Source organism: Pecten maximus, chromosome 5 (assembly GCF_902652985.1).
Source record: "Pecten maximus chromosome 5, xPecMax1.1, whole genome shotgun sequence".
NCBI lineage: Eukaryota > Metazoa > Mollusca > Bivalvia > Pectinida > Pectinidae > Pecten > Pecten maximus.
The window spans coordinates 19738312-19752669 of record NC_047019.1 but is presented as its reverse complement, the minus strand read 5'-3'; positions in this window follow the sequence as shown (position 1 = coordinate 19752669).

Here is a 14358-nt window from a genome sequence, read left to right as displayed (position 1 = left end):
TAGACACCTCTTGTTTTCTATTCAGTCAGAACAATGACTGACGAAGGGGAACATATAGATGAAAATTGAGAAAAAATCCATTGAGTACATTATAGATATATATCAAAAACAAGGATTGTTAATAGAGGGACAGATGGATACATGATGATGAACCAAGGATGAAAGGTGATTTGAAAGCATATCATCATTAAGTGGGTTACATATGACTACTATTCATCAACAAAACATTCTTTTTTGAGGGGGGGGGGGGGGGGGGGGGGGGGGGGGACATATGTTACGGGGGGAAGACATTTTGAAATTAGGGGACTCATCTATAGAAGAGATTTACAATTTTGATTATTATTATTATTGTGAATGGCACCCTGGTATAGAGGCAAATTTAATGTAGAAAATGGTACAAACACATCACATACACCCAACAACAGAATAAATTTATTTCAAACCCCACCAACACATGTTTGAACCTAGTCACTATATGTAATTTATTTAAGTGCATATCCCCCATCCCATCAATGTTTCCATAGAACACTCCTTATTGCATTATTTCTCATGAATATTCCAGTAAAAGATTATTCATGTATGGAGGTCTAAATTCAACTAAGATAGCATATTTCATGATTGAATAAAAGTTAAATTATTGTAATTAGGGGTCATTTGACTTCCCTGATTACTAAAATATTATATTTATATATTAAATAACCAGAGCTGTAAATGTAAGCCAAAAGTTAATACTGTAATATCCCAATCACTTAAGAATATTGCAGAAGGGGTATTTGCTTGCATTTCTCACTTGATTAATTACCTTTACTGCAGAAATCACGCATCATTTCAGTCAAAGGTTGAGAGAGAGAGAGAGAGAGAGAGAGAGAGAGAGAGAGAGAGATTTGATAATACTCTTATGTTGCATAATGATAATAATCCTTTCATTTTATGAATAGATGGGTTACATGTATAATAACTAGGTATATACTTTCTACGAATTTGATTTACATATATATATTACAACATAAAAATAAGTAATGGTACTCGCATCCAACCCCAGTAAAACATAGCAGACAAATCCTATTTTGACGAGACGTTCCTGTCCATCGCCCAGTCTCTACCGGATGAATTATATTCGTGAACACTTTGAAATCAGGGTTAAACATCAAAGCTGGAGGGGTCGATAGACTAAATACTTGGTATATGGTAAGAGTATGAAGTGGGGTTAACCACAGCTGGAGGGTCCAATAGACTGAATACTTGGTGTACGGTAAGTTATGAAGTGGGGTGAACCTCCACAGCTGGTGGAGGAGCCAATAGACTCTTTACTTGGTGTACGGTAAGAGTATGAAGTCGGGTTAACCACCACAGCTGGAGGGGCCAATAGACTCAATACTTGGTGTACGGTATGTTATGAAGTGGGGTTAACCACCACAGCTGGTTGGGTGTCATTAGACGCAATACTACTTCCGGTATAATCTGCTGCAGCTGGCTCATGTGTATGCTGTAGGAATGTTTGAGTTAGTGTATCGATTAACAGTGTTCTTTAGCATTTTGACCTTGTTTATGTCTTTTAACGTTATTTTCTTCTTCTTATCTATCTATTCTCTTTGCCTTTTCTTTATTTCTTTGGGATGGTACTTGTACGTTTACATTTGGATCAGTTATGCTAAGGTTCTGACTTAGATAACGGCATCTCAGTTATATCGGCAAACCGTCGTGGCTTAGGGGATATATCTAAACGTAGAGACCTTTTTTCATATTTCAGGGAATTGAAAACTAATATCATATGTTTACAAGATACACATTTTACTGAAGAAAATGAGAATATTATCAGAAATGAGTGGGGCTTTCAATGTTATTTCAATTCATTCAGATCCAATTCAAGGGGTGTAGCTATTCTATTTAGGAACAATTTTGAATTTAAGGTACTTAGAGAGAGGAAGGATGGAAAGCCCGGCGGTAATTTTTTAGCCATTGAAATTCAAATAGACACTCATAAAATCACTCTCATTAACTTGTATGGTCCTAATGAAGACAATCCAGAATTTTACAATACTGTTTCTGAAATTGTCGAGGATTTTGGTAATAAGTTTGTAATTATTTGTGGCGACTTTAATTTGGTTATTGACCCTGAAATAGATTATGACAATAGCTATAGGCATGTTAATAATCCTAAGGCCAGAGGGAAAGTGTTAGAAATTATGGAAAACTTTACACTTATTGATATTTTTAGGGAACACCATGAAAATTTAAAAAGATACACCTGGAGAAAAAGTAATCCGCTAAAACAGGCACGTCTTGATTTCTTTCTCATTTCTGAAAATTTTCTTTCTAGTATTGCGAAACCAAACATTGAACCTGGTTATAGGTCAGACCATTCATTTCCTTCAATATCTATAAAACTTACAGAATTTAAAGCAGGGAGAGGTGTTTGGAAATTTAATAAAAGTCTCTTACAAGATGTCAATTATCATAACCTAGTCAAAGAATGTGTAATAGAATATAAGAAAATGTTCTGTCTTCCAGTATATAACATTGATGATATATTTAACATATCTGATAAGGAGCTCCAATTTTCCTGTAGTGACCCTTCTTTTCTTGAAACTTTGCTTGCACATATAAGGGGTAAAACAATTTCATACTCTTCTTATTTAAAAAAACCCCAGAAAAACTAAGAAGATAACTTTAAAAAAGATATTCAGACACCTGAGAAGCAAGATGATGTAAATATAGTTCAGTTAGAATCCAAAAAGAAAGATTTAGAAAAGATTAGACATGAGAAAACCCTTTCTTATGAAACTCAATACCATTCTATTTGAATTTTTGTGGAATAGCAAAACAGACAAAATCAAAAGAGAAGTAGTTGTTCAAAATTGTTTAAGTGGTGGCCTGAAAATGATTAATTTGAAAGCTTATGTAGATTCTTTAAAATTATGTTGGATACGAAGACTTTATCAGACCACATCCAAATGGCATTCTTAAAAGTTTTATAAACATAGATGTGCTAGCCAATTGTGGTGATGATTATGTACAGATTTGTCAGAAAAAAAAATGAAAAATAAGTTCTGGATTGATGTTTTTAAAGCTTGGAATAGACTAATATTTATGAATGAAAAAAATACTTTTAGAGAAGATTCCATTCTGAAATCACCCATTTGGTTTAACAGGAATATAACTATTGGAAGGAAGTCAGTGTTTACTAAATCTCTTTTTGAGAAAAATGTTCTTACAGTTAATGACCTAATAAAAGATCATAGTTTGGGGGATTTCTACACTTTTCATGAGTTTCTTCAGATATACAATATTACCCTAGGTACTTCAAACTTCCTTCATTACCATAGTATCTTATCAGCAGTAAAACAATTTTTATCCTCAGTTGAAATTCCTAAATCAAAGCTTCAATATCCTTTGGTACCTTTGAACATAGAAGTATTTTTGAGGGAAAGAAAAGGATCCAGAGATTTCTATAACATTTTAATACAAAATAATATTATACCTACTGGTTAAGTGGAATAAAGAGTTTGAACTGAATGATGCAACTTGGGCTCAAATATACAAAACTCCTTTCGTTGTCACTAAAAATACCAAACTACAATGGATCCAGTATAGGATTAACCACCACATTTTAACAACAAACTCTTTCCTTTTCAAGGCGCGTCTTGCCATTACTCCTCGCTGTATTTTATGCAACACAGAAAAGGAAACAATAATACATGCTTTGTGGGAGTGCCAAGAAGTACAAACCTTACTTGTTGGTTCACAATCTTACTTGATGCTTTATTTATTCCATTTGCGTTTAATAAACAATCCTTTATTTTTGGATTGCTATCTCCAAACTCTATTTCCTACAAAGCTGACAACGAAATACTTCTTCTTATCAAACAATATATATACAGTATGAGATGCCTCCATAAGTTCCTCAATATTAAGAGTCTTATCAGCACTATAAAAGATTACTATAATTTGCAAAAATATATTGCCTACAGTCAGGGTGAAAGGGTACGGGAAAAATTCGAGAAAGAGTGGAAAAAATGGGAAAAAATATCCAATCTCTAGTTTTTCTTGTATCAGTGTTTATTGTAATATTATGAAATGGTTGTCACAGTTTCTGCCGATATAATATTTTTCATATACATTAACTTAAAAGTTTTATCCTGTATCATCCCAATAATCTCTCAGTCTGATGAGGATGATGGTATTATGATGATGTGATAATGGCCATTTTATTATAATGATATGATGATGACAGTGTGATGAGGTTGATAGAATTACAATAATATGATGGCTGCTATAATGATATGATGATGATGACATTATGACGTGGTTGATATTTAATTACATGCAATTTTATAATGATGCAATATAATGATGGCATTATTGTGACTGTGTGATGAGAATGACAGAGTGATGATGATGATGGCAGTGTGACAATGATGAGTGTGATCAGGATAACTCTATGATAATAATTAGGATGATGAATGATACCTGATGTCTTATGTGTATGCACGTGTGCATGTGTCATCTGAAAGTTTGTCTTTTCAATGTATCAAAAACTTCAAAAAATAAACAATTACAAAAAAAGAGAGTATGAAGTCGGGTTAACCACCACAGCTGGAGGGGCCAATAGACTCAATACTTGGTGTACGGTAAGTTATGAAGTGGGGTGAACCTCCACAGCTGGTTGTGTGTCATAAGACGCAATACTTGGTGTATGGTAAGTTATGAAGTGGGGTGAACCTCCACAGCTGGTGGGTTGTCATTAGACGCAACACTTGGTGTACGGTAGGTTTATGAAGTGGGGTTAACCTCCACAGCTGGAATATATTTTCATATTCAATAAAATATTCATTAAGTACCATATTAATACCAGCAGCTTTGCCCCTGGGCAGATCCTTAATAACTTCCAATATTTCATCATTACTAAAATCTACATCTAACTCGGGATATACGCACTCAGTATCATTACTACTTGTAATAACACTATTGTCTGTTTCACCCGCTAGATCTTTGAAATAGTTGAAAAAATCTGTTAATGATACATTGACAGTCTTGGAGGTCTTACGATTTGAAAAATGACGATAAAACTCCCTAGGGTTATTACGTTTCAATAAATCCAGCATATTGCCTTCCATACTATTGTATTTACGTTTCATCTTTCTCTCATAGACTTTATATTGTTTTTAGCCGAGGACCGCTCACTATTAAACTCAGATAAAGCTTTTTTTATATCTTTTATACAAATTTCTACAACTGTTGTCAAACCATGGCTAATCCGTTTCCATTTTAACCGAAGTACCAATATGACAGGAACATGAACAATCAATAACTTTACTGTTGGAAATACAAAATTTATCAAACAATTTGCGTGTACATGAAACAAAATTATTGAGACATATATATCGACACTTTCTTTCGAGCAATCAAATGATTCAACACAGCTATGTATTAAAAGTCTGGCGTTAAATATATCACTCGTAACACTACTACTGGCCTCATTTGACCATCTTACATTTGTTATAGTGGTATACGTATCATTACCTTGGCAACAGTTACATTGAAAGGTATCTGATAAACAATCTAAAGCAAGGAATATTGGTACATGATCGGAGTATTCCGTAAAACCGCCTACTTCAAAACTTTTAATAGACGACATTGAACCATTATCCGTCAATGCGTAATCTATAACAGAACAGCCATTCGAATTAACAAATGTTAATTTACCATCCAGATCGCCAGAGATACGACCATTTATAATTTGAACACCCGTTGTTTTACAAAGATGTAGATAATAACGACCAAAGGTATTAACTTGTTGGTCCTCTGATGTACGTGTAACTGTACATGGATCCTGAGGGTAACTAATAAACCCCTCAAGCTGACGATGAACGCTATCATGCAGTAAGTCGATAGGTATAAAGTCCGGATCTATGCCGGTCCTACTGTTAAGATCGCCCATTACAAAAACCTTCCCTAATGAACTATAAGAGGCAATGCTGTTCTCAAGTACCAAGAAATATCCTCTTCGTACGAACGATAAAATACAGAACCCTCGGGAGGTAGATATACAAGCGCTAGATAAACACTTTTCTGGCCAGGAAATAGTTTACCATCAATTTTTACCCATACAATGCTGTCTAAAAGTACTTACTCAAGAGAAATGTAATTGTGTAACCATGGTTTGTATAAACATACTAATCCACCACCTTTACATTTTGATCTAACAACAGGTTTAAAGCCTTTAAAACCTTTTACATTTAACTCATCCTTATCATCTAGCCAACATTCTGTTAGGCAAACAATGTCTGCTTCACTGAAGGTGGTACAAAAATCAGTGTTTTCGACTTTATTTATTAACCCTCTCTGAACGGTCCAACAACAAAGTCGTATAGAAGTATTGGCCTCCGCCAACCGCTAATCGGCTGATTTGACGTGAGTCTCATCTGATGTCTGTTCAGAAATAGGCACACCCGTTGTCGTCTGACATCTCGTAGTACCCGTTTGGTTATGTCCGTCCTTGCCTGACTTGACACTATTGTCTTGACGACCCGTGCTTGCTGGGGAACCTGCAGGGGAAAGCGGCGTTGAAGATTGCCGACGTCGCTTTGCATCGCACACACTATCACTGTAGTGTGTGAGAGTACTCATAGGTTGATCAGCAGTAGAAAACCCGTGGGTGGTCTCTACAGACTCTTCACCAGTATATAATACTCCATCAACGTACATTTTGTCCCTCACAAACTTAACCTTGTGATTGAGCCTACGAAGACGCTTGGCAACGGGATATAGTTTCTTACGAGTCTCTTCCACGGCGGACGGAAACTGTTCGTTCACGTCATATCGTGTGCCTCTAAGAAGGTAGGTACGTGAAAGAACTAAACTATGCTGGCTCTGATAAAGAAATCTGGCCACGATAGGTCGGGGCCTGTCCTGTTTCCGTTTCCCGAATCCGTGCACATTACCAAACTCAACGTCTTGGATGTCTAATTCGTTGTTGTTCTCGCTTAATCCAGTAAAAACGAGGTTGGCCTTCATGGACCGGCACTGAAGGTCAGTTACTATCGACCTCAGTTCATGTCGTTCTTCGTATGCCTTTTCTAATTCTACTGACGAAGCGACTGAAACCGATCTATTGACTTGGCTTTTTAACACACTGATATCAGATTCATGCCTATCTGTCTGAGACTTCACCGGATCAAACATTTGACCACTCGCTTCAGCGCTGTGCTCCAGATCACGCGTTTGGCAACTCAGTGCCCCAAATTTGTCCTCGATATCACGCACGCGCGACGATAAAAGAGTGAGATTATGTTGAACTTTATCTATTTTATTGACTTGTTCCTCAATGTGTTTGAGTCTGTTTTCTATACGTGTCATAAAGTGAACCATGTCTGAATTACTCACTTCCGAAGTCCCTGTGCCCATGGCGTCGTCATATAGCACTGCACGCGACGCCCCTAGTAGAGATGAAGTAGTTGGTTCCGACCCTGCACTCGTAGTGATGATCAACTGGTGTACGATTGTGTTTATCTCTTGATGCCCAGCAATGCTAAGTCACTTAAAGTCGGGAAAGACCCCAGGGTCTATTTTTACATCAGGATTATGTCAAAGTCTTGGAGCCCAACAGTGTTATACGTGTATATGATGAGGCTGTATCTCCATTTGCCCAATCCTATAATGAGGGGAGTGTTGTGACAAGAATTATAGTCTATTTCAGAGTAGTTAATCGAAATTTACCTGTGTTTTTTACCTGTGTTTTTCACCTGTTACCTGATTATATCATGATGGTAACTTATACAAATAGGATGTACATATAAAGAAAAACGTATTAATTTGAAAAATTTAAATGCAATTAATTACAAAAACATATATATTTTAATTGCATTTATATATTTATAATGAATTGATTATCTTAAATCAAAGATTATTTGATAATTATTTCAACATTACTTATACTAACAATAAAATTTCACAAATTTACAATGATCATATGTAACAATGTCAAGTATATAAATTACTGAATAATTGTGTTGCCAAACAGTTACCAATTTACTGGAAGCAAATGTTATGTTAATTACACTGCAATTGCCACTAATAGGATGAGTGTGACCATTTGGTGACCACTTTTCAGTTGATTAGAATTCTGATGATCACAATTCAATTCAATTCCATTCATTTACTACTTTAAACTTGCGGTTTATCAGTACAAATAGTGCATTAAATATATACAGTGAAAATATACATAAATACATGTACAAATTAATAAAGTTCGGACACACACACACAGACGACAAATACACGACCGCAGAGCTAGTGTAGAGAGTGATTCATTTTTTCAATTATTATTATTGCTATTAAATGTATTGATATAAAGGCAGTGCCTGTTGTCTAATCCTTTTGTTATCACAATAAAACTTGTTGAAACCACAACATAAGTAAGGAGGGGTCTCAAAATAAATAGTTACAATAATATGTACATACAAAATGTATGAACAATAAAAGATCGCGGTCTTAAAAAAACAATGCGACGATATACGATGTCTGATCACAACAAAAACATTTTGTTTCAGGCACGTAAAGATTGCTGTGTTTTCTTTAGATGGAAGATTAGTAATTTGCGCGATTAACGTTAAATATAAAATCTATCAGTGAAGTTGTGGATGAGGTGGAAAGTACATCTACGTGTGTCCGAACTGTATTTTTGAACGCTACTTTCGTTTTCTATTGTTATTGACCAATTAACGAGCGCGATAGATTGGCAGTGTGTTTTTCAGCCAATCAGAGCAAGGTGCTTAACGAGGTTCTTAGATCGTAAACGACAATACCTCGCCTCACTAATTTATGGATATTTAATATGCGCATGTCTTTTTTTCGGAACTCCTCTAATAGTGCAACCGGACATAGGGGTCGCTGATTTAATTATGGATATTCATAAATCGCCTGTAAATATCCATAAATGAATTATGGATATCCATAATTAATGTTAATTAAATTAATTAAAATAAGTATTTATGGATATCCATAAATCGATTTATGGATATCCATAAATCGAATTATGGATATTAGAATTAATTATGGATATTAAGAATTATTTATGGATATCCATAAATGAATTATGGATATCCATAATTCATTTATGGATATCCATAAATAGTGACTTTTTCCACTTTGGCTTGCCATATTTATTTACTTTAAGCCTTGCGGCCCATCGGTATTACAGCAAAAACAGAATACATTATTAGCAATTCCAGTGGCAAAAATGAGTTCATTTCGAAAAAATTCAGAGCAATTTCTGGAACTAGCATCATTATAAAAATAAAAGAAGTTGTTTATCCATTTGTCTGAAAGGTACTGCTATCAATATTTTACCCGAGTATTGATTAGAAATAAAAAAAAAAAATAAAAATATTGACACGTTTACCAACCCCCCTCTGAAGTGGTCTGATGTTACATAGGGTAGGTGAGTTTGCAACACTGAAAGCAGAAACATAATATATTATGTGTAACGCAATTGCGTTCCTCTCGTTTGTTTTTGGACTCATTCCGGAAATTTGTAACATCCGGTAACTGGCGACCTACTGGCGACTCGAGTTTCCTGGAGACTAACCGAGTCTCCGTGGAGTCGCGGGAGAATCGAACATGTTCGATTTTTTAGGAGACTTTTTTTAGTCTCCAGTAGGTCTCCAGCAAGTCTCGGCGACGTCCCCGAGACGTCCTTGCAACGTCGCCGCAACTGATGGAGATTAATTTTGTCCGCGACTAGAGAGACGTTTTCGCGACGTCTCCGAGACCTAATAAAGACTAATAAGACTGAGGAGACGTTGCGGCGACGTTGCCGCGACGTCTCCGCAACGTGTCCGCGACGCTGCTTGACGTATTTCAGAGACCACGTGACACACCCCAAGCTCACATCGCCGATACTGCCGCGACTAAGGAGACGTCTCAGCGACGTTTCCGCGACATCCCGGCGACTTTTCGTGCACATTGATCGTCAACTTCTCGGAAGTCGCCTTGGTGTCGTCTTGGTGAGAGTGCACGACATTTTTTTTCTCCCGAGTCGCCGCACAGTCGCGGCAATCGCGGCGACGTCTCCGCCAGTGAGATACGCCCTAAGATACCCGTGCTGCTGTGGGGTCAATCACTTTTCGTCCGGGTGTCAGCAGGGTAAGTTGTGTTGACTTTTAATCCGTGAAATTATTTAGATAACCGTCGCCCATCCTTTCCTTAATTTCATATTAGTTTGTCTGCTGGATATTATTTGCCACTATCGTACATGTATTTTTATTTTCACATGTATTATTTTGATGTATTTTCGATGTATAGAACTTTTTTACTTTGAGTCTCGTGGGCCGGTGTCATGTCGGAAGTCAGGTTGTTGTATTGCTTGAAGGAATTATTCCGTTTTGAGAGCACTCGCGGAGTGGCTAGTGAATATTTCCGCCTCTCGGGCTGTTTCTATACCGGTAAAGCGAGGGATGGTTGTTGGTAACCTCGGAGTAGGACAGACTTATTTCATATATATTCTCATTTGTGTAACTATACGATGGTCGACAGGTGATTTAGGCTAGATGTTTGTACTGTAAAATTTTGGTACTTTGTTATTTTTACACATGTTAATAAATTGTTGAACTTTATATGACGAGTCTATTTCGTTTATTGCTTGATAACTCATTATCCCCCGCGAAACGCGTTTGCGGGGGATATAATATTAAATTGGGCTCCGTCCGTCCGTCCGTGCGTCTGCGTCCGTCCGAGATTCTTTTCCGGGCTAGGCTATAACTCCATAACCGTTCGACGCAGCTCCTTCAAACTTTATGTATATAACAGACTAGTGCCCTTGTTGTGCCTTTTGCTATTGCGAACCTTCCATTTTCGGTATTTTTCTGTCACCATGGAAACTTAATCAAAAATACCAAATTACTGTTTCCTTTTGTTTCCGGGCTATAACTCAAAAACCGTTCGACGCAGCTCCTTGAAAATTTCTGTATATATCAGACTAGTGTCCTAGTTGTGCCTTTTGCTATTACAGTCCTTCCATTTTCTGTATTTATTCTGTCACCATGGAAACTTCATCAAAAATACCACATTACCGTTTCCTTTTGTTTCCGGGCTATAACTCCAAAACTGTTCAACGCAGCTCCTTGAAACTTTATATATCAGACTGGTTGTGCCTTTTGCTATTGCGGACCTTCCATTTTTGGTATTTTTTCTGTCACCAAATTACTGTTTCCTTATTAATAACTCGTACTTTGAGCTTGATATGTACAGTGATTTGGGTTTTCATACCAACTGCGGGGCGCGGGGGATAATGCCAAGCTTTGCGGCTCCTTGTTAGTATTTGGAACCGCAAGTGAAAGTGGCAGTCGAACCCTTGGCAAAAACTTGGTAGCAGTCCGACACACGTGGCGCCCCTGCGCGTTACATATGTCTCTGCTGAAAGTTAAAATCTAAAATGTATTTTTAGAATTCAAGCATAGGAGTATCTTTGTTAATGTCATATGGTTATCTATGGAAAAGTATAATTCGTACAGTAATCTGTTTTGAGATGGATTTTTAGCCCACCATCACCGGATGGTGGGCTATTCAAATCGCCTTGTGTCCGTGGCCCGTCCGCAAACACTTCTTGCTATCGCTATTTCTGAAAAAGTATTGAAGGGATCTTTCTCAAATTTCATATGTAGGTTGCCCTTGGTCTGTAGTAATGCATATATTGCATTTTGGGACTGATCGGAAAACAACATGGCCGACAGGCAGCTACTTTGATTTTGACAATTGAAGTTTGTTATCGCTATTTCTCAGAAAGAACTGAACGGATCTTTCTCAATTTTCATATGTAGGTTTTCCTTGTTCCGTCGTAATGCATTTTTGGACCAATCTGAAAACATTGTCGACAGACAACCATTATCGCTAAATCTCAAATTTCATATATAAGTTTCCCTTTTTTAAAAAGCACTGGAGGGATGTTTCTCAATTTATACAGATTAGTAAGAGGAAGGGAAAAAAAGAGAAAAGATCAATCTGACATGGAACCTATGAAGATCATTCAATGGTGGGCGCCAAGATCCCTCTGGGATCTCTTGTTTTACATCAGGATTGTGTCTATATCTTTATGCCCAACAAAGCTGTATGTGGTTATGGGGTCAGGATCTCAGCGTTTTAAAGACACCACAAAGGAACTCATCAATCTTTAGGGGTGAGGGGTCAGGACCATCATTTTAATTTTGATTTTAGTTTTTAATTTCCACCCCATAGGGACTCTATCAGTCAAATGTGAGTGATATTCATCGCTTACTTCCAGAGGATTACGGTAGTTGATTATAGCAATATAGGCAAATTGCTTTTGGCTCCGCCTTTCAGGGGGGTCAGCCCACCATTTGTAAAATTTTGAATATTTACCCCATAGGAATACTACCAGTCAAATCTGAGCGATATCCATTGCTTAGTTTAATTCAGAGAAGTTATTTTTATCAACTGAGCCAAATTGACCGCTTTTGGCCCTGCCCCTCAGAGGTCAGCCCAACCACTTATACAATTTTGAATCTCCACCCCCTAACGATGCTTCCAGTCAAATTTTGTTAAATTCCGATCAGCGGTTTTAATTACAATCGTTGATGGACTGACGACGGACACCATGATGTGGCACAAGCTCACCTGGAGTATGGCAAGGTGAATTTACGCCATATTGTGACATCCGTCTATAGGAGATGGAATTTAATGTAATTTTGTGTCCCCCCCCCCCCCCCCCCCCATAATTTATCATTAAATCTCGCTGCACATGTGCTTTTTTAGCGACGAAATGAACAGAAATTAAATATGATGTCCATATCTGATTCAAACATTACACCCCACAAGCTGACACACAAAAGACTACACCCCATGACTCAATCTAGTCTGTTCGTCCGTCCATCCATGCATCCATCATTCCACCCACCCATGTACTTACACATGGATTTTCTTTACAATTTCAGGCAGCACCAAAAGATCCTACGAATGATATTGATTCAGCGTAAGTACTGCCCTGCAGGTAGGGCGTAAGAATTGTACCTGCTGCCCCCATTGCATGATCGTAAGAGGCGACTGAATTTGGGATCTTATCTTTTCTCTTTCTTACAAACTTTCTTCTTCCTAATGTCTCCCTTGACAATGCCTCACTTTTGGCCTTTAGTTGAGCGTTCGCCCCTGTGAGGAAGGCTTTGGGTTCTGTCCCCTGGCCGAGACATACCAGTCTTTACAAATGGTAGTTGCTATTCCTGCTTAGCGCTCAGCATAAAAGGAGTGGGACGACTGGTTCGCCCGTTGTCAGTATAATGTGACCGGGTGGGGTGTGCTACTGGGTGTCTTCGGCAGTATGCTTCAGTGAGATAGCACTTTAAATCGACAAAAGTTCCGGCCTATCACAAGGAGACTTAGTACGAACATACCGCAGCCTCCCAAAACACACATACGCACTCACCACACGCATGCATGTCGCACGCACGGGAGGCTGTCCTTAAATGACCTTAGCTGTTAATAGGACGTTAAACAAAATAAACCAAACCAAACCAAATCAGCGTAAGTAACCAACAATAAATATTTCTGTCTTAAGGACTTGATATTTGCCAAAAAAGAGCATAGAAATCTATACATTTATACAATGTAAAAATGCCAGTTGAATAATTAACTTTGTGGTTTGATACTGTTAAGAATTTAATATCATTTTATACTTCTGCTGTACAGTGATGAGGAGTGGGAGAGCGCAAAAGAATAAAATGAAGAGGAATCAAATACAGAAAAGGAAGAGTCGGTAAGGATGAATTCCTTTAAATCGCTGCTCGTCATAAAGTTATGATGGTTTTTAATCCAATTTATTCAGGAATATCCTTGGGGGAATGGGAACAGATTTTGCATAAATGGTGACTCTGTCTGACCCCCAAGGGGCCAGAGGAGCAGGGCCTAATAGGGGAAATAAAGGTTATTCTTTTATATTGGAACTAATCATCAAGTTATGAATGGATTTGAACCCAAATGTAGCAGATTCATTGCAAAGTAAATTGCCAGATTCATTGCCATGCAAATTGCCAGATTCATGGTCATGTAAATTGCCAGATTCATTGCCATGTAAATTGCCAGATTCTTTGTCATGTAAATTGCTAGATTCATTGCCATGTAAATTGCCAGATTGAATTGTTTTCCTGGGGTTTTTTTGGAGGCCAGGCTCCTCAAAGTCCATTGTAATGTTTTTATTGAGGCCAATCTCCTCAGTCAAGTCATCTGCATCGTCAGTTACATCCATTTGTTTCTTCTTGTAGGTCTACCACGTCTGCGAATAATCAAGTCCAAGGGCAACTTCATTAAAAGCTAGCTGTCTCCATTCTAAATTTGAAGAATTGTGTCTTG